This window comes from Aegilops tauschii, chromosome 4 (assembly GCF_002575655.3).
Source record: "Aegilops tauschii subsp. strangulata cultivar AL8/78 chromosome 4, Aet v6.0, whole genome shotgun sequence".
NCBI classification, from domain to species: domain Eukaryota; kingdom Viridiplantae; phylum Streptophyta; class Magnoliopsida; order Poales; family Poaceae; genus Aegilops; species Aegilops tauschii.
Window position 1 is genome coordinate 83,902,519 of NC_053038.3, and position 27,023 is coordinate 83,929,541.

The window sequence follows — 27,023 nt, forward strand, 5'->3', positions numbered from 1 at the left end:
GCACACCAAGGTGTTTACATAAGCAGAAGAATATTACTGCTTAGATCATATAGATCACAAGCAACGTTAAACCAACCAATGGAAAGGAAAATATGACTATCAGATTAAACAGATCAATGGAAAGGAAAAGGTGTATAAACACATATTTCAAGGGTATATCCTTCCGAAGGTCAAGCAGAGCATGATATCCATGTTAGGATATAATGTAGAAAACTCTTTAGGTAGGGGAGAGAAATTTCATGACATTACCCATACAGTGGTGTTTGGATAATTAAGGAGGAAACATTTAGTATTGGGCTTCAAATGTTCTTGTTGAAAATCGGAGTACCATAGGCATGCTTCGAGATAGCATTGACATGGTCATCAGGTGAAGATCAAACTTTGGAAACACAAAGGATCCATCAAGAATAACTTGTAGAATAAGTATAACAATTTCCTCATGGAAGAATAGATAACCTTGCTGAAAAGGAATCTGTAACAATAGTGCCTCCGGCCAGGTGTGCTATGCATGACATAACCTTACCGGGTCATATAAAGACCAACATTATAACTCTTGGAAATATGTTCCAACCATCACATCTGACCGAGATTCAGATCTGATTGGTGTCACGATACCTCAGACTTAGGAGGCCTGAGAAGAAAAGGTGCGAAACAATTTGACGAGATGACATTGTAAGATTCTCGGGAAATGAACTATGGAAGTGAGTTCTGAAACAAGAGTCCATCAGTAAACCAACGAGAGGATGAGGAGGTGGCTGATGGAATCAGCGACAATTCATCGAGATTAATAAAAGATGGATTTCCACAACTATGTGAACAAGGAGATAACATTTGTCAGATCAAATGGTATAACGATGTATGCTCGAGGAAAACATACACAATTAAACATTGGTTGAAAGGTGCACCTGAAATATGGGCTGGGTTGCACGATCAATGTTTAGACTGGTGATTCAATAACCAATAGTCTAAGAATGAACTATCGACCATTAACTTCAAAGCAATAGGGCTGCTAGAAGTACAGAACCCAAACATCATCGTTCACTTGCTGATATTCCCGGTTAGTCAATACGGGGACCAAGAATAATGGTGCTTGTGAGAAGTATCACTATACCAAGAATTATTAAGAGGTGGAGCAATCCTTGCAACATCCTTGACATAAGGACAGTAATACTTCAAGGTAGAACATAACACAAACTGGATAGCAAGTTGCATCCATAACATGAACAAGTTTGTGTTGGGGGAAGGCAAGGATGTTGTCGATGATAACCCACATCATCGAGGGGCAAGGATGGTATTTCTCATCAGGAATTCGATCGATATCCTGGAAGATCTCAGAATGCTGATGATGATCACGACACATTTGTCGCGAGATTTCATGAAGGTGTAATCGATCGGCGATGACATCAAGTCAAAGGAATGATGAAGCGAAAGGTTATTGGAACCACGGTTACGACACAAACTCAAAATTAAGCTTGTTGTTCAAGGCGAAATGATACGACGAGGAAGAATGGCGTAAGATTATCTCATCGTCGAAAATTATGCTCTGGGAAGAAGGACCAGGTAGCATAGTTAAAATTTAGCACAATGATATAGCCGATCAGGCTAGGAATGACTTAAATGATTATTAAACTCGCAAGCAACGAAAATTACTTAGAGTTATTGAATCGGAGTGCGGACTTGATTCACTATTCGGTGTTCTCGGTTGACAAACAACCCAGAACCCATGAAGTGACAAAGACAAGGTAAGGTAGTACTTCATCGAAGTTTATAAGATGTAGTGCAATGGTAAGATATCCTCAAGATACCAGGGGTAATAATCAAAGGTAGATCATAATAGAGGTTGGGCAGGCGTATTGACCTGCAGAAGACAAGTGATTTAACTTGTCCAAGAAATGGTATTTAAAGGAGAACATGGTCGGAAACCACGATCATAAATGATCGAACCACGGATACAAGATGAACTTATAACAAGGGGGGAAATTATTTTTACGAGCAGCTTCCATGATAAGTTATACATCGTGTCCATGGGCATGAACGCAAGGTTCAAGGTCGACTCCCACTTCTTCAATGTATAACCTTCCATTCACTTCTCGCCTTGATAAAGGCACTAGTGTTGAAAGTTTTACCTGGTGAAATACCAGATGAGTATGACTCGTGAAAACTTCCGAGTTCACACATATTAAGGAAGGCATAGGTTCAAACCGTCAGGGTATCGTGGAAACATATACCACAAGCTTCAATAGTAAATACCACCAGCTCGAAAACAGAGCGTGGTTGAGAAAACAGAGGATACAATTTACCAAAGGCATGGTGTATCAGGGCAAGAACTCAAGGTTTTGAGAATATGCAGGAACGGTCGGATAATAATCCACCAAAGGATCTGGCGGACCGCAAAGAAACTGATTTGAGTATATATGTTCAGCCAGAAGAAGAAATAATGCCAAGGCATCGGACTATAGAAAAATCTGGATAATTCGAGACCTTAAATGCAAGGAATTATGATTTCCAAATTGGGGGATCAAAAGCAGATGCTCTGATCAAAAGACAAGTAAGTTGAATAGACTTAGAGACACAAACGGTGGCAATTTGATTGGTCGACAACCAGCTCATGTTCAAAATGACGTCCGAGCCGGAAGGATGAATTCTAGGCTCTGATTGAGGATTCCGAGCATTCGCAACAAATTGAATCAACAGACTCAAAATGATAATGACAAGAGATGCCAATAAGATTACGAGACTTAAGATTAATCATAATGCAAGTAAGCAAGAATTTCAAGAGCAAAAAGGCTCCTGAGGATTTTCGGAAGATCGAATGGTATTTTGAACACTTTTGTGAAATACTTGAATCAACTGGGGATGAGCGGATACTCGGTAAGTGCGAGAATTATCCGTAGGGGTATTCAGGTGACAAAGAACAGCAAGGCAGTAAGCTCAAAGGATTCTCGGAACAACAGAGAGAATTTCGGGGTATCTTGTAATAACAAGATCAACTGGGAAACATTGTATGAATGGCGAGTTTACGTGGTTATCCATAGCATTTTATCGATGAAAGGGAATTGCAAAAGCGATGAACACAAGTTCTCGGGTTATCAGCGGAGAGTATCTTCAGGGTCTTCACGTGCAGCAGACGATCATCAGTAATAAGGGGCTCTCCAGGTGAAAGTGATAACGAGATCCTAATGTTAGATTTAGCAAAATTCACTTAACCCGAATATAAGAGAGATCAGAGTCCCAGAGTATAGACAAGGAGTAAAAGATCCTAATACCACCCAATGGCGATGTGGGCCCGTAAGCCACACCGCCATGTTAGTAAAAGTTTTTTAATGACTAGACTCGACTTCGGCCAAGGAGTTGGAAAGGGGGATTCCTATAGGCAGTCGGCTCTGATACCAACTTGTGACGCCCCCGATTCAATCGTACACTAATCATGCATGCAAATGTGTACGATCAAGATCAGGGACTCATGGGAAGATATCACAACACAACTCTACAACATAAATAAGTCATACAAGCATCATAATACAAGCCAGGGGCCTCGAGGGCTCGAATACAAGTGCTCGATCATAGACGAGTCAGCGGAAGCAACAATATCTGAGTACAGACATAACTTAAACAACTTTGCCTTAAGAAGGCTAGCACAAACTGGGATACAGATCAAAAGAGGCGCAGGCCTCCTGCCTGGGATCCTCCTAACTACTCCTGGTCGTCGTCAGCGGGCTGCACGTAGTAGTAGGCACCTCCGGGGTAGTAGGAGTCGTCGTCGACGGTGGCGTCTGGCACCTGTGCTCCAGCATCTCGTTGCGACAACCAGGTAGAAAGGAAAGGGGGAAAGAGGAAGGAAAGCAACCGTGAGTACTCATCCAAAGTACTCGCAAGCAAGGAGCTACACTACATATGCATGGGTATATGTGTAAAGGGCCATATCGGTGGACTGAACTGCAGAATGCCAGAATAAGAGGGGGATAGCTAATCCTGTCGAAGACTATGCTTCTGGCCACCTCCATCTTGCAGCATGTAGGAGAGAGTAGATGGTAAGTTCACCAAGTAGCATCGCATAGCATAATCCTACCCGGCGATCCCCTCCTCGTCACCCTGTTAGAGAGCGATCACCGGGTTGTATCTGGCACTTGGAAGGGTGTGTTTTATTAAGTAGCCGGTTCTAGTTGTCATAAGGTCAAGGTACAACTCCGGGTCATCCTTTTACAGAGGGACACGGCTATTCGAATAGATAAACATCCCTGCAGGGGTGCACCACATAACCCAACACGCTCGATCCCATTTGGCCGGACACACTTTTCTGGGTCATGCCCGGCCGCGGAAGATCAACACGTCGCAGCCCCACCTAGGCTCAACAGAGAGGTCAGCACGCCGGTCTAAATCCTATGCGCGCAGGGGTCTGGGCCCATCGCCCATTGCACACCTGCATGTTGCGTACGCGGCCGGAAGCAGACCTAGCCCCCTTAATACAAGCGCGAGCTTACGGTCCAATGCGGCGCGCGCCACTCAGTCGCTGACGTCAAAAAGAGCTTCGGCTGATACCACGACGTCGAGTGCCCATAACTGTTCCCGCATAGTTGGTTAGTGCGTATAGACCAATTGGCCAGACTCAGATCAAATACCAAGATCTCGTTAAGCGTGTTAAGTATCCGCGAACGCCGACCAGGGCCAGGCCCACCTCTCTCCTAGGTGGTCTCAACCTGCCCTGTCGCTCCACCACAAAGTAACAGTCGGGGGCCGTCAGGAACCCAGGCCCACCTCTACCGGGATGGAGCCAGCTGTCCTTTCAGCCCCCTCATCAGAATCACTTGCGGGTACTGAACGAGCCGACCCGACTTTAGTCACCACATGTGTCATGTATATAAAGTATATAGTATATACCCGTGATCACCTCCCGAAGTGATCACGGCCCAGTAGTATAGCATGGCAGATGGACAAGAGTGTAGGGCCACTGATGGAACACTAGCATCCTATACTAAGAAGTAGGATAGCAGGTAAGGGTAACAACTGTAGCAACAATGACATGCTATGCATCAGGATAGGATTAATGGAAAGCAGTAACATGCTACACTACTCTAATGCAAACAGTATAGAGATGAATAGGCGATATCTGGTGATCAAGGGGGGGCTTGCCTGGTTGCTCAGACGAGAAGGAGGGGTCGTCGGTGATGTAGTCGATCACAGGGGCATCAGCATCGTCACGGGGTCTACCGAAGAGAGGAGGGGGGGAACAGTAAATACATAGCAAGCAAGTGCATAACAAGACAACAGACAGAGCTAGACGTGTTCTAATGCGGTGCTACACGATACCGGCGAAGGGGGAAGTCAACCGGGAATATTTTCCCGGTTCCGGACCTGTGTCAGACAGATGATCGGAGGAGGAAAGTTCCATGTTCAGCATGCTAGGGGCATGTGACAGATGAACGGACCGCATATTCGGATTCATTGGATTTTTTCTGAGCACCTTTCATGTAGAAATTTTTTTAATCCGTGTTACGGATTAAAAGATATGATTTTCAAAAGAATTTATTAATTTCTGGAATTTAATTAATTATTTAATTTAATTCAAAACTGGATTTATGACATCAGCATGATGTCATGCTGACGTCAGCAGTCAACAGGGGTTGACTGGTCAACCTGACTAGTGGGTCCCACTAGTCAGTGACACATTTTAATTAAACATAATAAGTAACCTAATCAGGATTAATTAGGGTGGGCCCCACTGTCATTGACTACTTAATTAGCTAATTAGGTTAATTAGGTAACTAATGTTTAATTAGTTGTTTAGTTTAATTAATCAAAATTAATTAAGTTAATTAATTAATTATTTTTATTTTTATTATTTATTTATATTTTTAATTCTTTTATTATAAACGTTCTCAGGGGGCGTGGGCCCTGGCTGTCATAGGGCCAAGGGCGAATCAGGCAAACGGGCGTGCGGGCGCACGGGTGTGGTGCCCGTGCCCGAGTCCGACCACGGGCGCGGCCGTGGAGAGGCCGGCCGGCCGGAGCGCGCGGGCGCCAGAGGCGCGGGCGGCAGAGGACATCGGTGGCGGCGGCGGCTTGGCCGGAGGAGAACCGCGGCAAGGGACGGGCAGCGGTGGCCACGCGCGGCCATGAGCGCGTGCGGGGGCGAGGGTGCGGGGCCGCGGCACGGACGAGGCGCGCGAGAGCGTGCGCTAGGCGGCGGCGAGCGCGGCGAGTCGACGAGCGGCGAGCATGGCGAGGCGACGAACGGCGCAGCCGGGGTAGACACGGGAGGGGCGACGAGCGCGAGCGCGCGCGCAGCACCGGCAGGCGAGGTCGCGCGAGAGAGGGGGAGGAAGGGCGAGTGCTCACGATGGCGGTGTAGGGACGATGGCAGTGGGGCACGGGGAGGAGGGCGGAGACGACGCGGCGGAGGGGAAGCAGGCCGGCGAGGAGGAGGCGCCGGCAAGGTCGTGCTCCGGGCGGCGATGAGCGGTCTCCTCCTCTCGATCCTGATCCAATCGGGGGAGAGGGAGGAGATATTTCGGGGGGGGGGAGAGAGTGGGTGTCGGTGGGGGGTACAGGGTACGGGAGTGGGGGATATGGGGAGTGGGGGGCGGTTGGTCCGGTTGGGCCGATGGCCTGCTGGGCCTGAGCCCAGTGTGAGGGGTGTTAGCCTTTTTTTTGTTAGTTTGTTTTTTTCTTTTGTATTTAATTTCTTTTATTTATTTTCTTTTCTGTTTTATTTCATTTTAAATCATTTTGGCATTTTATAAAAGTGTTTATTACACCATATTTACATATGCAAAATATGGCACCTCCCGAACAATTTTGTTTTAACTTTTGAAAAGTTTGACGTCTGACATTTATTTAAACTTTTGAATTTGAGAAGTTTTTGATCCAACGCGAGATTAGCAACTGTAACCGGGGTGACGTGGCACCGTTAACGTGGGATTACTGTAGCATGATTATCCGGGCGTCACATCTAGCTACCTAAGCGAATCCTCCTAGGCTCGGCTAGCTTCCTTACCCTTCGCACTCGTCGAGTCAAATGCGAAGACCCTTGCTCATTTTCCACTACATCCGGGCGCAGATGTAGCGCGCCACTAAGGATGCGACGACCCGATCCTCGCTCACTTGCCACCGTATCCGGATCAAGATACGGCGCGCCACTTGGGGGGTGACGGCCCGGCCCTTGCCCATTTTCCACCACACCCGTGTTCCGATGTGGCGCGTCGCTGAGAGGGTTACGCCCCAACGAAAATCTTTTGGGTTTCATCTCCATAAGAGTGGCTGAGTTTTTACGTTGGCTCGCCAAGCCTATCACAACCCTCCTCCTTTACCTGGGCTTGGGACCGGCTATGTTGAGACAACATAGGCGGAGTTTCATGATTCATACCATAAAAATCAAATATTTCCCTAGCTTCCCGTATTATGTAGTCAAATTCATTCATAAGAACGAGAGTGGCCAACTGTTTAGCTTTAGGATTCTTTATAACGGGAAGCTCAAAAAAATCTTTGCAAAGTAGGATGAGTACGAATAAATTTACTTTCAAGTTTTAGAACTAGTGCTGAAATAGCATCCGCATAAGATCTAGTAGTCCTAAGTATAGGAGCATCATCAGACTTAAATTTCCAACACAATTGAAAAATTCTTGGATACGTTCTTTTCCCATAACATTTCCTTGCCCCAAGATAAAACTTTTAGCATCAGCCCGTACGTCCAATCTAAGGAGTTAGACCATCATCTGTTGCTGCCATACCAAAATCACTCATGATTGCAAGCAAAGGATAGATCTGACAAGAAAACGGCGAACAAAAAAGAGGGCGAATAAAACGGCAAATTTTTGTGAAGTGGGGGAGAGGAAAACGAGAGGCAAATGGAAAATAATGTAAATTGTGAGGAGATGAGATTTGTGATTAGGAACCTGGTATATGTTGAAGATCCTTCCCGACAATGGCGCCAGAAATTCCTTTTGATGCGGCTTGAAGCTACGTCGGTATTTCCCCAAAGAGGAAGGGATGATGCAGCACAGCAGTGGTAGGTATTTCCATCAGTGATGAAACCAAGGTTATCGAACCAGTAGGAGAACCAAGCAACACAATATAAACAGCACCTGCACACAAATAACAAATACTCGCAACCCGACGTGTAAAAGGGGTTGTCAATCCCTTTCGGGTAGCGGCGCCCAAGATAGGCAAACAGATGTGAATAAATTGTAGTAGATTGATAGATCGAACGCCAAATAAAATAAATAAGAATAAATTGCAGCACGGTGTTTTGTATTTTTGGTTTAATAGATCTGAAAATAAAAGCAAAGGAAAATATATCGCAAACGCAAATAATATGAGAAAGAGACCCGGGGGCCGTAGGTTTTGCCAGTGGCTTCTCTCGAGAAAAATAGCAAACGGTGGTTAAACAAATTACTGTTGGGCAATTGATAGAACTTCAAATAATCATGACGATATCCAGGCAATGATCATTATATAGGCATCACGTCCAAGATTAGTAGACGGGCTCCTGCCTGCATCTACTGCTATTACTCCACACATCGACCGCTATCCAGCATGCATCTAGTGTATTAAGTTCATGGAGAAATGGAGTAATGCAATAAGAACGATGACATGATGTAGACAAGATCTATTTATGTAGAAATAGACCCCATAGTTTTATCCTTAGTAGCAACGATACATACGTGTCGGTTCCCCTTCTGTCACTAGGATCAAGCATCGTAAGATCGAACCCGCTACAAAGCACCTCTTCCCATTGCAAGATAAATAGATCAAGTTGGCCAAACAAAATCCAAATATCGGAGAAGAAATACGAGGCTATAAGAAATCATGCATATAAGAGACCAAAGAAACTCAAATAACTTTCATGGATATAAAAAGATAGATCTGATCATAAACTCAAAGTTCATCCGGTCCCAATAAACACACCACAAAAAGAGTTACATCATATGGATCTCCAAGAGACCATTTTATTGAGAATCAAACGAGAGAGACGAAGCCATCTAGCGGGGGGCACCTGAGGTGGGCACAACCCACCAGGGCGCGCCTGGGACTCCTGGCGCGCCTTGGTGGGTTGTGCTCCCCTCAGAGCACCCCTAAGTGCTTCTTCAGCCCATTGGTTGTCTTCTGGTCCAAAAAAAACCTCCAAAAAGTTCCGCTGCATCTGGACTCCGTTTGGTATTGATTTCCTGTGATGTAAAAAACATGCAGAAAACAGCAAAAGGCACTTGGCACTATGTCAATAGGTTAGTGTCAAAAATGATATAAAATGACTATAAAATGATTATAAAACATCCAAGATTGATAATATAACAGCATGGAACAATAAAAAATTATAGATACATTGGAGACGTATCACCCACTCTCTTTGAAGATGCTCGGAAGTTTGTCTTCTCTTGTGATGAGTGCCATAGAATTGATAATATTAGTAGACGTCAGGAAATGCCTATGGCTATTCACTTGTTATTGAACCATTTGATGTTTGGGGCTTTGATTATATGGGACCTTTTTCTTCCTCTAATGGGTATACACATATTCTAGTTGCTATTGATTACGTTACTAAGTGGGTAGAAGCTATTCCAACTAGTAGTGATGATCATAACACTTATATTAACATGCTTAAAGAAGTTATTTTTTCGAGGTTTGGAGTCCCTAGATATTTAATGACTGATGGTGGTTCACATTTTATTCATGGTGCTTTCCGTAAAATGCTTGCTAAATATGATGTTAACCACAGAATAGCATCTCCTTATCATCCTCAGTCTAGTGGTCAAGTAGAATTGAGCAATAGAGAGATTAAATTGATTTTGCAAAAGACTGTTAGATCTAGAAAGAATTGGTCTAAGAAACTTGATGATACATTATGGGCTTATAGAACTGCTTATAAGAATCCTATGGGTATGTCTCCATATAAAATGGTTTATGGAAAATCATGTTACTTACCTCTTGAGCTAGAACATAAGGCATATTGGGCTATTAAAGAGCTCACTTATGATTTCAAACTTGCCGGTGAGAAGGGGTTATTTGACATTAGCTCGCTTGATGAATGGAGAACCCAAGCCTATGAGAATGCCAAATTGTTTAAAGAGAAAGTTAAAAGATGGCATGATAAAAGGAACAAAAGCGTGAGTTTAATGTAGGTGATCATGTTTTGCTATAAACTCTCGTTTAAGATTTTTTGCAGGAAAGCTTCTCTCTAAATGGGAAGGCCCCTACATTATCGAGGAGGTCTATTGTTCCGGTGCCATAAAGATCAATAACGCCGAAGGCACAAACCCGAAGTTGGTAAACGGTCAAAGAATCAAACATTATATCTTAGGTACTCCCATAAATGTTGAGACCAATATAATTGATACCATAACCCCGGAGGAGTACATAAGAGACACTTTCCAGAACGTTTCAGACTCCGAAAAGGAATAGGTATGTGGTACGGTAAGTAAACCGACTCCAAAACGTTTCCAATGATTATTTTTCTCTGTTTTGGAATATTTAAAAAATTAGGAAAATTAAAAGTAGTCCGAAAGAGATACGAGGCCACCACAAGGGTGGAGGGCACGCCCTACCCCCCTGGGCGCGCCTCCCGTCCTTGTGGCCACCTCGTGTGCCCTCCGGACTCCGTTTTCTTGCATGATACTTCTTTTGGTCGGTAAAAAATCATTGTATAATCTCTCGAAGGTTTTGACCACCGTACCACACAAATATCCCATGTTTTCATTTTGAGTTGTTTCTACAGCAAATTTGGAGCAATAGTCGATCGGGGAGAGTAGTGTATCTCACCCGACACTGAGCATACAACGAAGCTAACCACTTCAGTCAAGCAACGGAGGAAGAGATGGAGGCTGACTTGAAAAGAGTGGATGCCATGGAGGAGGATCAAGAAGTTACCTCTCGTCTTCAAACTAGATTCATGCTGGAGGAACTTCAGAGCTCAGCAATACCAAATTCGGTTATTCCTCCCAATGCTAGATTTCTCTCTTATGAAAATATGAAAAAGAGTGTTGCTTTTTCTCCCGCAACGAGGAAACATCCATGGGTGGATGGAGCTCTAGCCGTCACAAGTAAACTTTGCAAGGAAGTAATGGATCTTAAGCAGCAAATTAATAAGCTCGAGGAAGAGAATCGTATCCTAAGGGGCATCATCGCCAATAATATCACATCACCACCTCCGAAGAAAGAGATCTAAGTACATGGGTATGGGCACTCCCCTTAGCAACTGCCAAGCTTGGGGGAGGTGCCCCGGTATCGTATCATCACCACATCTTTATCTTTATCGTTTTTCTTAGCTTGATCCTTTGGGTTATATCTTGATCAAGTAGAATAAAGTTTTTAGTATGATCTAGCTTTGAATTTTGCTTCGATCTCTATCTATGTAATCGAGTCCATGAGATATATAATAAATAGTAGTTTTGAGTTGAGGGCTTTGCTTTCTTGCTATGATCTTGAGGGAATTAAATAAAAATAAAGAAATAAAAAGTTCATATATTGATCTTATGGAGAGTAATTACTTCACATATAAAGAGTATGATGAATAAAAGTTGTTGAGAGTTGACAAACATAGTTTTGGTCATTGTTGCAATTAATAGGAAGTAATAAAGAAAGAGAGGCTTCACATATAAATATACTATCTTGGACATCTTTTGTAATTGTGAGCACTCATTAAAATATGACATGCTAAAAGGTTGATGTTGGACAAGGAAGACAACATAATGGGTTATGTTTTCTTATATTCGAATAGAAGTTATATTGTCATGGATCATCCAACATGTTGAGCTTGCCTTTCACTCTCATGCTAGCCAAACTCTTTGCACCAAGTAGAGATACTACTTGTGCTTTCAAACATCCCTTAACCCAGTTTTGCCATGAGAGTCCACCATACCTACCTATGGATTGAGTAAGATCCTTCAAGTAAGTTGTCATCGGTGCAAGCAATAAAAATTGCTCTCTAAATATGAATGATCTATTAGTGTGAAGAAAATAAGCTTTATACAGACTTGTGATATGGAAGAAATAAAAGCGATAGACTGCGTAATAAAGGTCCTTATCACAAGCGGCAATATAAAGTGACGTTTTTTGCATTAAGATTTTGTGCATCCAACCATAAAAGTGCATGACAACCTCTGCTTCCCTCTACGAAGGGCATATCTTTTAATTTTATCTCCTACCCTTATACAAAGTCATGGTGATCATCACCTTTCCTTTTTATACTTTTTCCTTTGGCAAGCACTATGTGTTGGAGAGATCCGGATATATATATCATCTAGGATGTAGGTTATCATAAAGTATTATTGTTGACATTACCCTTGAGGTAAAAGGTTGGGAGGCGAAACTACAAGCCCCTATCTTTCTCTGTGTCCGATTGAAACTTTGTACCCATAAGTATCGCGTGAGTGTTAGCAATTGTGAAAGATTAAATGATAGTTGAGCATGTGGACTTGCTGAAAAGCTCTTATATTGACTCTTTCTGATGTTATGATAAATTGCAATTGCTTCAATGACTGAGATCATAGTTTGTTAGTTTTCAATAAAGTTTCTGATTCATACTTTACTTTGTGAACGAATTGTTACTTTGGCATAAGAAATTATATGGCATTGTATGTTGCTGTTCTAAACATGATCATGATGCCCTCATGTCTGTCTTTATTTTATCGACACCTCTATCTCTAAGCATGTCGACACATTTTTTGACAAGCGAGGTCTAAGCTTAGGGGAGTTGATACGTCCATTTTGCATCATGCTTTTATATTGATATTTATTGCATTATGGGCTGTTATTACACATTATTTCACAATACTTTTGCCAATTCTCTCTTATTTTATAAGGTTTACATGAAGAGGGGGAATGCCGGCAGCAGGAATTCTTGACTGGAAAAGGAGCAAATATTAGAGACCTATTCTGCACAACTCCAAAAGTCCTAAAACTTCACGGAGCATGTTTTTGGAATATATAAAAAATATTGGGCGAAGAAAGTATCATAGGGGGCCACCAGTGATACGTCTCCAATGTATCTATAATTTTTTATTGTTCCATGCTGTTTTATTATCTATCTAGGATGTTTTATAGTCATTTTACATCTTTTTTTGGTACTAACCTATTAACATAGTGCCAAGTGCCAGTTGCTATTTTTTGCATGTTTTTTACATCGCAGGAAATCAATATAAGACGGAGTCCAAATGTCACGAAACTTCATGGAGATTTTTTATGGACCAGAAGGAAGATATTGGGCCCTGGTTGCACCTGGGGGAGTCCCAAGGAGGAGACAACCGACCAAGGCGCGCCAGGAGGCCCAGGCGCGCCCTGGTTGGTTGTGCCCACCTCGGGTGCCCCCGGACCGCCTCTTTGCTCTATAAATACCCCAATATTCCAGAAACCCTAGGGACGTTGACGAAATGTTCATCCAGCCGCCGCAGAGTCCAGAACCACCAGATCCAATCCAGACACCATCTCGGATGGGGTTCACCACCTCCATTGGTGCCTCTCCGATGATGCATGAGTAGTTCTTTGTAGACCTTCGGGTCCGTAGTTAGTAGCTAGATGGCTTCCTCTCTCTCGTTCAATTCTCAATACAATGGTCTCTTGGAGATCCATATGATGTAACTCTTTTTGCGGTGTGTTTGTTGGGATCTGATGAACTTTGAGTTTATGATCAGTCATATCTTTTCATATCCATGAAAGTTATTTGAGTTTCTTTGATCTCTTATATGCATGATCTCTTACAGCCTCGTATTTCTTCTCCGATATTTGGGTTTTGTTTGGCCAACTTTATCTGTTTATCTTGCAATGGGAAGAGGTGCCCGGTAGTGGGTTCGATCTTACGGTGCTTGATCCTAGTGACAGAAAGGGAAACGACACGTATGTATCATTGCTACTAAGGATAAAACGATGGGGTCTATCTCTACATAGATAGATCTTGTCTACATCATGTCATCGTTCTTATTGCATTACTCCGTTTTTTCATGAACTTAATACACTAGATGCATGCTGGATAGCGGTCGATGTGTGGTGTAATAGTAGTAGATGCAGGGAGGAGTCGGTCTACTAATCTTGGACGTGATGCCTATGTAATGATCATTACCTGGATATCGTCATAATTATTTGAGGTTCTATCAATTTCCCAACAGTAATTTGTTTACCCACCGTTTGCTATCTTTCTCGAGAGAAGCCACTAGTGAAATCTACGGCCCCCGGGTCTTCTTTCTCATAAATTTGCTTTGTGATCTATTTTATTTCCACTTTTTATTCAGATCTACTAAACCAAAAATACAAAAAATACTTTGCTGCACTTTATTTTATTGGTGATCTACTATTTCAATCTATTACAACTTTCTCCCGTCAACACGCAATTTCTGGCACCGTACCCCGAAAGGGATTGACAACCCCTTTAACACGTCGGGTTGCGAGGTGCTGTTATTTGTGTGGCAGGGGCTGTTTACGTTGGGTTGCTTGGTTCTCCTACTGGTTCGATAACCTTGCTTTCATATCTGAGGGAAATACCTACCGCCGATGTGCTGCATCATCCCTTCCTCTTTGGGGAAATACCGACGTAGCTTCAAGCGAGATCAAAAGGAATTCTGGCGCCGTTGCCGGGGAGGATCTTCAACATATACCAGGTTCTTAATCACAAATCTCATCTCCTTGCAATTTACATTATTTGCCATTTTCCTCTCGTTTTCCTCCCCCCACTTCACAAAAATTTGCCATTTTATTCGCCTCTCTTTTTCGCCGATCTCTTGTCTCTAGTCTTGATGGCTAGCGTCCCTACTCCTCCTTTGTCACCAGATTTTGAAGTCCTTTACTTCAAGCAAAGACAAGGAGAAAATCTGAAAGATGCCTGGTATAGGCTTATGGAATCCTATCGTGTTTCCAATCTAAAGTGGGATGCTAAGGTTTTGCTTCGTAATTTTTACATAGGATTGACTTTGCATCATAGACAACTTCTGGATTTTGCCGCTAAAGGAAATTTTATTGAGCTTGATGCTAATGCTGCATATGAAATTTTAGAGGGAATTTTGGGAATTCCTCCTCAAAAGAAGGGGTTTTCTTTTACCCCTAAGGGAGTTCAAATGTTGGAAAATCTTGGTGATTTTCATAAAAATATGGTTGAAATACAGAAATATAATGAACCCCTCAAACACCTCAATGGTAGTATCAATCGCATGAATACCTTGATTACTCTTTGCAACAAGCGACTGGATATTTTGGATCTTAAGATGGTTTCTTTCCTGGAGAATTTAGGGAAGCGTAAAGAGCCTCCCGGGTTTGAGAAAACCCTTACAAAAGTTGCCAAAACTTCGGAAGACAATACTTAGATCCTTGCTTTATGCGTAGCTATGGGCGTAAAACTATAGCGCTTGTTGGGAGGCAACCGACTGAATAAAATTTTATTTTTGCTTTTTTCTTTCTGTTATTGAGTGTTAGCAAAATTACGCTACTGTTATGATTGTGTTTTTTGTGTTTTAATTAGTGTTTGTGCCAAGTAAAGCCTATAGGATCTTCTTGGGTGATAATTGTTTGATCTTGCTGAAAAAGACAGAAACTTTGTGCTCACGAAAATAATTTTCATAAATCACAAAAAAGACCTTTTGCCATGATTCTTTTTGCAGAAGATTAATATGCAAATTACTCTGGTCTTCCTATTTTTTCAGAATTTTTGGATTTCCAGAAGTATTCGAACAAATCAGATTGCTACAGACTATTCTGTTTTGACAGATTCTGTTTTCTTTGTGTTGTGTGCTTATTTTGATGGCTCTATGGTTTTCTTTGATGAGTTTTTTCCATAGAAAAGTTGGAATACACTAGATATAATACAAAAACAAATTATGAATTGGTTTGATACAACACTTATAGTAGTGATTTTTTTTAAACTAACGGATCTCACGAAGGTTTTGTTGAGTTTCGTGTGATTGAAGTTTTCAAGTTTTGGGTTATCTTACGATGATGAAAGAAGGATAGAAGAGCCTAAGCTTGGGTATGCCCTGGCATCCCAAGCTATTATCCAAGAATGAGCAACCAACTAAGCTTGGGGATGCCCCCGAGTGGCATCCCCTCTTTCTTCCAACAACTATTGGTATTTTACGTGAAGCTATATTTTTATTCGTCACATGATATGTGTTTTGCTTGGAGCGTCTTGTATGATATGAGTCTTTGCTTGTTTTATTTTGTGTTTTAAGTCATCAATCCTTGCTGGATACACCTATTTGATAGAGCCAAAATTATTTCATGACTTGTTAGAATTGCTCTCTATGCTTCACTTAAATTTTTATGAGCTATGGACTTGCTCTAGTGCTTCACTTATATCTTTTTGAGCACGGTGTGCTTAGTATTTTTGAAGAATTGCTCTCTTGCTTCACTTAGATTTATTTGAGAATTAGTAAAATTTTAATGAAATTCTCTCTTGCTTCATTTAAATTATTTTGAGAGAAAGAAATTTTTTATGCTCATGATCTTCACTTATATTTGTTTGAGCTTATGAAAAGCAACACATGAAAATTAGTCCCAAAGTGATAGATATCCAAGAAGGATAAGAAAAAAAAATCATGAAGATCATTGGACAAAATAAACTTGATTCTTAGTAATAGTTTTGAGATATGATGATGTGATATGTGAGTTATGTTGATGAGTAAGAATATTGGTGTTAAGGTTTGTGATTCCCTATGCAAGTACGAAACTCAATAGTCATGCAATGAAATTATATCCTACTTGTGGTGCATTATTCGGTGTTAATTATGCTTAATGCTTGCTTATGAGATTATTCGTTTCTTGGTTGGTCGCTTCTCAATCTTTTGCTAGCCTTCATTTTGGACCAAGTATGATCACTACTTGCGCATCCAAAATCCTTTAAACCAGTTTTGCCACCTGAGTCCACTATATCTACCTATATGCAGTATTCTTTTGCCGTTCTAAGAAAATTTGCATGTCCCATCTCTAATTTTCAAAATAAACTTCTCTTTTGTGTATTTGTTTCGCTCGCGGAACGGTAATGGGCGGCTAATATTTTCCATGCTGGATGTGGTATTCTCACGATGAGTGTTTATTCACTTGTCATTGCACGAGAGTAAGGCAAAGGTTTTAGGGATGCCCAGTCCCGAAATGCAAAAATGAATTTACTTTATGTTGTCAAATAATAAATTTCTTGGAAACTGTTGGTATGGAGGGCACCCGTGGATACGGTTAGCCATGGAAAGTGAAAGAATGGTGGAAAAATGAATAAACTTTATTTTCTGTTTGGGAAACGCCTATGGCATATCTAGCATGGAAAGTGTTCGGAACCCTAAGTCATTTTCGTTGGTGGGATGGATACACCTCCCAAAATGTTTTTATCTCTAATTTTTCGCTTTGAGTTCTGGCACCTCTACAAATCCCTACTTCCCTCTGCGAAGGGCTTTCTTTTACTTTATGCAATTTTTATTTTTGAATTTGAGTCTCCATCTTCTCTTACAAAAACACCAACTAAGAGGCAGTATGATCGTACTTAAGTATTGGGTGTAGCTAATATTCGAGTGTGTTTCATGAATGGATCAATGTTTGAGCATGATGGGCTAGGGATAACTTATTTTAGCATTGATATTTTGAAAGACATGGTTGCTTGTTGATATGCATGAGTATCTAAATTATTACGTCAAAACTAAACTATTGCTTTGAATCACATAAAAGTCCAAATGTGCATGCTAAGAAAGAAAAGAATATGATATGGCATGATAAACAACACTCCACATGAAAAATTCTTTTTTTATCACTTACCTACACCAGGAGTTAAGCTTGGGATGCTGATACGTCTCCCAGGAGCTGCCGGCAAGGACGTTGCCGGGTGTCCCAAGCTTGCCAGTGGGCAGCAACCCCCGGCAGGGCCTCAAGCCCTGGCCGTAGAGGCAGCTGTCCTTACGGCCGAAGATGTGCCTTTAGTCCTTGCCGTCGAGCCCCAGGCTCCGGCATGGGCGCAGCCCACCGTCTGTTTCCTCCAAACAGGAGAGCTCCCCGAGGAGCAGAAAGAAGCAGAGAAAGTAGCCCATCAGTCAAGCATGTACCAGTTTGTGGATGATGCCCTATATAGAAGGAGATCGAACGGCGTGAAGTTGAAGTGCATTCCTCGGGAAGACGGACTGAGGTTGTTGGCAGAGATACATGGAGGCATGTGTGGTTCCCACATAGGGTCGGGAGCCCTTGCCGACAAGGCATTCTGGCAAGGTTTCTTCTGGCCCACCGCTCTCCAGGATGCGACGGCACTAATAACCAAGTGTGAAGCATGCCAGTTCCATTCAAAGAAGCTTCATCAACCGGCTCAAGCTCTTCAGACCATCCCTCTTTCCTGGCCATTTTCGGTCTGGGGGCTCGATATACTGGGCCCCTTTCCCTGTGCTGTCGGGGGCTTTGAGTACTTGTACGTCGCAATCGACAAGTTCATAAAGTGGCCGAAAGTGGAGCCGGTGAGAAAGGTGACGGCACAGTCAGCCGTCAAGTTCTTCAAGGGGCTAGTCTGCCGTTTTGGTGTGCCCAATAGGGTCATCACAAACAACGGCACATAGTTCACAAGCCGCACCTTCATGCAGTACATTCAGGATCTCGGCAGCAAGGTTTGTTTTGCTTTTGTTGCTCATCCCAGAAGTAACGGCCAGGCTGAGAGGGCGAATGCAGAAGTGCTGCGGGGCCTCAAGACCAGAACTTTCGACAAGCTGCACAAGTGCGGAAGGCGCTGGATTGATGAATTGCCAACGGTTCTTTGGTCGATCAGAACGACGCCAAATCGAGCAACTGGCCAGACACCCTTTGCCCTGGTATACGGGGCAGAAGCAGTTCTCCCCATGGAACTCATACATGGGTCACCTCGAGTGCTCTCTTATGACGAGCTTGAGCAAGAGCACTTGCACCAACAGGATGCGACGCTCCTTGAGGAAGATCATCTTCGGGCTGCTATGCGAGCCGCTCACTACCAGCAAGCCTTGCGCCGCTATCATAGACGCAAGGTTCACGCCCGAAGCCTTGAGGAAGGCGACCTTGTTCTTCGGCGAATTCAATCCGCCAAGAATTCAAACAAGTTGACACGGAAGTGGGAAGGCCCTTACCGGGTAATACGAGTCACCAAGCCCGGCGCAGTCCGCCTGGAGACCGAAGATCGCATTCCGGTGAGCAATTCCTGGAATATCGAACATCTTCGCAAGTTTTACCCCTAAAGCGCGATTGCCGGGAGCCCCGGCAACCCCCATTTTGTACTAGCCTTGCCGGCAAGGCATGTAACCCTATGTACAGAGCCAGGCGCAGACCCTGAGCATAAATAAATGAAGCGCTGGCTCCCTAAGTTTTACCATGCATGCTAGGTTGAGTCTCTCTCTTTGTTAGGGTCGATAGTGCTTAGCGGCGACTAACCCCTAGCATAGGGGTTGAGTGTGCATCTCTCTGTTCCTTCCCGTCCTTTCATTTGGTTCGCAGGATGCGTGGGCGTTTCTGCTGAGCTATTTGGGGTAAAGGAAACAGGCCGACGCCCAAACCCCGGCGAGCCAAGGTTGCTGGGGGCTACAGATCCAGAGATCCAACCATGGAAAGCCAAGGTTGCCGGGGGCTGCAGAATCAGATAAGTCTTTCATCCCCCACTCTACACTTCCGTATGGAACTTGAACGTACGAAGCTTCGCTCACTCTTATACCATCGTACTGCCTCTTTCCCGTGTCCAAGAACCTTTCTTTGGGCCGGAACTTGGTTGTAGTGCGATGGAAAGGGAACAAATGAAGGGCCTAATCCTACTTTGCCCCTACCTCCGCCAAGGGCGTGAGTGTAGTCGAGCTATAGAGCAGGAGCACGGCAAGGTCTGTTGCCGGGTAACGATGTTTATTTTAAGATAACAAGGATTCGATCCTTGGTGTGGGCCTCGCTCGGGCACAAAAGAACCCGACAAACACCCCTTTTCTTCATTAATACGTTGTTAACAAGTACAATTCATACGGAGTGTGAGCTTGGGCAAGGGGATTACAAGGCTTAAATCTAACAAGTGCCCGCGGGCTTAAATACTAAAAAGAGATAAGATGCCCATAATCCCTTTCTTGTCCCTCTCTTCAGGAAATGGAACAAGATGGCAGAAGGGCAAAAGAAGTGCCTAGGCGAGGTACGAGCAGCAAAAGACACCAAGAGAACATCCCGCCGGCCGTCCGGAAGAGGGTTGGTGATGATGGTGCCGGGAGAAGAGCCAAAAGATGAGGCAGTGGACCGCCAATACGAGACGAAGGCGTCGGTCCCATCGTACTCCGACTTGACGGCCCGCCACCCGCCTTCTTCGTCTTCTCCGGCCTTCCCACGCCAGCCGCCCAAGGAGGCAACTCCGAGAAGTTCAAGGACCTGGCGATGCAGATGGTGGTGCTGCCGGCATCGCCTAGGGACCGTGTGTCCGACGCCTAGTCGGACCCGTCATCCTCCTGCCCGCTACCCTCGTCGCCGATGTCGCTGTCCTCCTCGTCGCCGTCGCTAGAGGAGGAGCTCTCGTCGTCTGTCGAGCTCTCTGCGCAGCACCCTAACCTGTGTCCCGAGCGCCCGAAACCTTGATGGAGAGCAGGTTGCTCTCCACTAACTTGAAGAGCAGAACGTGCCCCTTCATCAAGCAGTGGGCGCGTGCGAATGTTTTCCAACCCCGACGGAGGAGCATTACATGAGGGGCGGGGAACCTCGTGTTCGCCCACATGTCGCCATTGCAACACCCCTTCATGTGAAGTCACAACCTCGGTGGCTGGTCAATCTTCAGCACCCTCACAAACGCCTCGGGAAGACGGAGGCGGCTGCGCGGCGGCTCATGCAACTGCAGGATGAACTCTAGCATCGTGTCCCCGACATGGCCGCTTGATGGAGCAGGATGAGATGGTGGAGGAGATGGTGACGGAGACGATGATGATGCGGGTGTCCCCCTTCCGCGTCCACCTCTGCCTCGACCGCCTCGCCGACCGCAGCCCCATCCGGCGCCTCTGCCTCGAGCATGGCCTTCACCTTGGGCGTCCGGCTCTTCCTTTACCGCCGCAGCTCTCTGGTGGGAGGAAGACCTGGTCGCCTCCACAGAAGGACGGCCACGACCGCGCCCTCTCTCCATGACAAGGGAAGGAAAGGGATCAAACTGGAAGAGGATGGATGCGGGAAGGCACTGTCCCTCTCCCCTTTTTATAGGGGGACAGAGCCAAGCAAGCCTAAGGGCGGCCGCCCCAATCAACCAATCTAGCCGCCGGGGGCATGAGTAAACAGGACCGACCCGCTGCTCCAATCAGCGGCGCCCGGCCCCCCGCCCCGGCATTAAAGCCCCTGCCCTCTATGTCCACCGCCTGCCCTCCCTGAGGCATGGGGGACACGTGGCGGGCGAGCCAGGATTCAGATGGCAAGTGGAACAGCCGTTTCGCGCCCCGTGATCATGGGGCACAGATGCCATGATGGCCACGACCCGAATCCACCTAGTAAATGAGCCGCGCCCCTGCGGCTTCCTCTATTTTTATGGGGGGGGGGGCGGGCCGCCTCTTTACTATTAAAACCGCAGGGTGACGCAAGCATGCTGCGGTCACTCCACGCACGACCCCCACGTCACGCATTCAACACGGGTCGTGGGGAAGCGCAACTGGCATGGGAAGTTACTGCGGTAATACTCAGCCCCGCGTGCCCGCGCACCGTTTTGGGCCTAGCCCAACAATGTGTCGCGCTTATGTGTGGCCCAGGCCCAGGGGCTCCTGTCGGTGTACAAAAATAGGGCCCTTCTTTGTACCCCTTTACTTGTGCACGGGCAGTTAGAGCCGCACCTGTGGCCGCACTTAGGGTGTGTTTGGTAGCATGCATGGAGAGTGTATAGACCCAAAAGTTCCCTATCCGACCCACTTTTCTTTGTTTGATAGAGTGCATGGGCTCCCTTGAGCATAGTCGAACCGATGCAAAAAAGGCCCTCATCATAGCTGAGTCGAAGCACCCCACACAGGCCTGCCAGGTCGAGCGAGGCCAAGACCGCATAGGGAAAAATTCTCCCCCCGACCCACTTTCCTCGAACGACCACCCCTCCCCATGCCCTCGCGCGACCCCCTCCCCCCTCCCCTCACGCGAGCCCTCCTGACCTAGCCGCCAGTGACCGCCCGCTAGCTACCCCGCCGCCGGTCCCCTTCCTTCTTCAACCTCTTCCGCCGCCCTGCTGAAGGTGTCTACCTCGCCGCCGATCCACCCCTGCGCCTGGCCGGGCCTCCACTCGCTGCCGGCCCGCCCCTGCTCCTGGCTGGCTTCAACTCGTCGCCGCCGCCGCCGGAGTAGACCCTGACACGGGAGAGGTAGCAGATCCGCCCCCTCCTTCCCTTCCTCTGCTCTCCTCTTCTCTTCCTTCCCCTACCCCTGTCCTTCCTGCCTTGGATCGGGATCTTGAACAGGGAACATCCCTTGTTGTTGTAATATGATAATTTGATTTTATTTGTTGTCTATCTTCTGTACATGGGAGCTTGGAATGTGTTGATTGGAATATGATAAATTGGAATATGATAATTGGAACATCATTTTTAGGTGCTGGAATGTGTTATTTATGTGCTGGAATACCATTTTTAGGTGCTGAAATGTGTAATTTATGTGCTGGAATATGTTTTTGAGCTGCTGAAATATGCTTTTGTCTGCTGGAATATCATTTTTTATGTGCAGGAATATCATTTTAGGTGCTGGAATGTGTTATTAACTTCTGGAATGTTTATGTTGTAGATGGATGGTGAGGTGCTGGAGGTTCCAAATGTTGGTGCTCTTCCCAAGAAGGCCCCCAAGGTCATGAATTGGACTCCGCCTATGTCGGCAATGATGTTGAAAGGTCTTTCAGAGGTGGTGGCAAGAGGTGCCAAGACTGACAAAGGACTCAAAGAGGCTGAAAAATTGAAAGTTGCAAAGTGTATATCTGCTTTTGTTGGTTATGACGTGTCTATTACTCAAGTGCACAATCATATTCGCAAGTGGCGGAATATGTGGACAAGGATTGTTTATTTGAAGGGTTTAAGTGGGGCACTTTGGGATGATGACAAGAAGATGATAGTTCTAGAAGAACAACACTATTTGGGCCACACTCAGGTATGCATGCACATGTATCAACCCTTTTTCCTTGCTGAAATGAGTTGTCTTATTGCTGAAACGGTGTTGAAATGAGTTAGTGTTGCAGAAATGAATAGATTTTATAGTTGACATGATGTTGTAGTCAATTACTTTTGTTGAACTGATGTTGAAATGAGTTACTTTTGGTCATATGATGATGCCTCATTGCTGAAATGCCGTCTTTTTTAATTACTTGTGTTCAAACAATGATGTTGTAGGATCATCCAACAGATGCTGAATTGCTAAATTTCCCACTTGAGAACTACAACTATATGGAAAATTGCTTTTCTAATAAGCAAGCCACCGGGAATTATGCAATGGCCACCGGTGTGCCACTCAGAACGCCTATTGTTGTGGAAGACAAAGATAAACCCAATGTCATGGAGGGGCAAGGAACAACTGATGAGGTATTGCAACATCTTCCTGGGTCTAACTCCGTACTTCCTACTGCTAGTGCCTCTTAGGACCCTTCTCCTACTTCAAATAAGAAGAGAAAGAGGACATCTGGATTGACTGAGGAGGACTCAATCCAGTGTAGCAACATGACTGATGCTATGCGTGGGATTGCAAGTGCTATCAACAACACTTGCCATGCTGAGACACACCCTGACTTGTACAACGCTATCATGGACCTTCTTGTGTTTGAGCAAGATGAGCGCTTGGCTGTTTTAGATTATCTCATAGAACATAAGGCAAAAGGCCTTAACTTTGTGAAGATGAATGATGAAGTCCGAAAAGCATCGTTCAAGCGAATCTTGAAAGCCAATCCCGATCTTCTTTGAGTTGTTGTTAGTTGGTGCTTGATGAGACTATCCCTTTTGTAATGCCTATTATAAAGTGTACTTCAAATGAGACTATGTAATATGAATCTAGTGATGCACTGCTACCAATTATGGTTATTATGTCTTATGTAATATGAATCTAGTGATGCACTGCTTCAAATTAAGGTTATCATGTGTTATGTTAATTGTTGATTATTTTATTTATATTATCATTGTTCAGATTATGTTGGCATGGTAACATTTTAATGCTCGAATTGTTTCATGAATTGTCGAAATGTTGTTTCAATATTTGTCTTGGTGGCAAAAAAATCGTTCATGCAGCATACCTCAGATACAGGCTACCAAACACAGTCTCAGTGCAACATGTTTGTCTGATGCAGCATACCAAAGATAGTCTCAGCTCAGCATGCATGAGTACATTCATTGCTACCAACCAACTGCAGTTGCATGTACTGAGCATGTCTAGACTAAGCATGTCTCATATGGGAACAACTATGCTAGGGTGGGAACAACTACCAAACACACCCTTAGCGGGGCAGACGAAGGAAGCAAAAGTACAAGACCACCAGAGCAGCGCTCCAACCAGGGGCACAGAGGACGAGGCAACAAGATAGACTTCTGATGACCCACAAGTATAGGGGATCTATCATAGTCCTTTCGATAAGTAAGAGTGTCGAACCCAACAAGGAGCAGAAGGAAATGACAAGCGGTTTTCAGTAAGGTATTCTCTGCAAGCACTGAAATTATCGGTAACAGATAGTTTTATGATAAGGTAATTCGTAACGGGTAACAAGTAACAAAAGTAAACAAGGTGCAGCAAGGTGGACCAATCCTTTTTGTAGCAAAGGACAAGCCGGGACAAACTCTTATATAAAGGAAAGCACTCCTGAGGACACATGGGAATTATCGTCAAGCTAGTTTTCATCATGCTCATATGATTTCGCGTTCGTTACTTTGATAATTTGATATGGTGAGTGGACCGGTGCTTGGGTACTGCCCTTCCTTGGACAAGCATCCCACTTATGATTCACCCCTATTGCAAGCATCCGCAACTACAAAAGAAGTATTAAGGTAAACCTAACCATAGCATGAAACATATGGATCCAAATCAACCCCTTACGAAGCAGCGCATAAACTAGGGTTTAAGCTTCTGTCACTCTAGCAACCCATCATCTACTTATTACTTCCCAATGCCTTCCCCTAGGCCCAAATAATGGTGAAGTGTCATAACACCACTAGAGGAAAAAAACATACATCTCATCAAAATATCGAACGAATACCAAATTCACATGACTACTTATAGCAAGACTTCTCCCATGTCCTCGGGAACAAATGTAACTACTCACAAATCATATTCATGTTCACAATCAGAGGGGTATTAATATGCATAACAGATCTGAACATATGATCTTCTACCAAATAAACCAACTAGCATCAACTACAAGGAGTAATCAACACTACTAGCAACCCACAAGTACCAATCTGAGGTTTTGAGACAAAGATTGGATACAAGAGATGAACTAGGGTTTGAGATGAGATTGTGCTGGTGAAGATGTTGCTGGAGATTGACCCCCTCCCGATGAGAGGATCGATGGTGATGACGACGGTGACGATTTCCCCCTCCCGGAGGGATGTTTCCCTGGCAGAACAGCTCCGTCGGAGCCCTAGATTGGTTTCGCCAGGTTCCGCCTCGAGATGGCGGTGCTTCGTACCCAGAGCTTCCTTCTGATTTTTTTAGGTCAAAAGACTTCATATAGCAAAAGATGGGCACCGGAGGCCTGCCAGGGGGCCCACGAGGCAGGGGGCGCGTCTACGGGGGTAGGGCGCGCCCCCACCCTCGTGGCCAGGGTGAGGGCTGCTACCTCTTGAGCACTGCGTTGGTTTAACCTTGAAGAGGAAAGGGTGATGCAGTAAAGTAGCATAAGTATTTCCCTCAGTTTTTGAGAACCAAGGTATCAATCCAGTAGGAGACCACGCTCGAGTCCCACACACCTACACAAACAAATAAGAACCTCGCAACCAACGCGATAAAGGGGTTGTCAATCCCTTCATGGTCATTTACGAGAGTGAGATCTGATAGATATGATAAGATAATATTTATGGTATTTTTATGATAAAGAGTAAATAAAGATTGAAAGTAAAATAAATGGCAATAGAAATAACTTGTTGACGGGAGATTAATATGATGGAAAATAGACCGGGGGGCCATAGGTTTCACTAATGGCTTCTCTCAAGGTAGCATAAGTATTACGGTGGGTAAACAAATTACTGTCGAACAATTGATAGAATTGAGCATAGTTATGAGAATATCTAGGTATGATCATCTATATAGGCATCACGTCCGTGACAAGTAGACCGAAACGATTCTGCATCTACTACTATTACTCCACACATCGACCGCTCTCCAGCATGCATATAGAGTATTAAGTTCATAAGAACAGAGTAATGCTTTAAGCAAGATGACATGATGTAGAGGGATAAACTCATGCAATATGATATAAACCCCATCTTTTTATCCTCGATGGAAACAATACAATACGTGTCGTTTCCCCTACTGTCACTGGGATCGAGCACCGCAAGATTGAGCCCAAAGCTAAGCACTTCTCCCATTGCAAGAAAGATCAATCTAGTAGGCCAAACCAAACTAATAATTCAAAGAGACTTGCAAAGATAACCGATCATACATAAAAGAATTCAGAGGAGATTCAAATATTGTTCATAGATAATCTTGATAATAAACCCACAATTCATCGGATCTCGACAAAGACACCGCAAAAAGAAGAGTTACATCAAATAGATCTCCAAGAGAATCGAGGAGAACTTTGTATTGAGATCCAAAGAGAGAGAAGAAGTCATCTAGCTAATAACTATGGACCCGAAGTTCTGAGGTAAACTACTCACACATCATCGGAGAGGCTATGGTGTTGATGTAGAAGCCCTCCGTGATCAATGCCCCCTCCGGCGGAGCACCGGAATAGGCCCCAAGATGGGATCTCACGGGTACAGAAGGTTGCAGCGGTGGAAATAGGGTTGTTTCTCCTGTTTTGATGGTTTGGGGGTACGTAGGTATATATAGGAGGAAGAAGTAGGTCGGTGGAGCCACGAGGGGCCCACGAGGGTGGAGGGCGCGCCCCCTACCTCGTGGCTTCCTCGTCTATTGATTGACGTCCACTCCAAGTCCTCTAGATCACGTTTGTTCCGAAAATTACG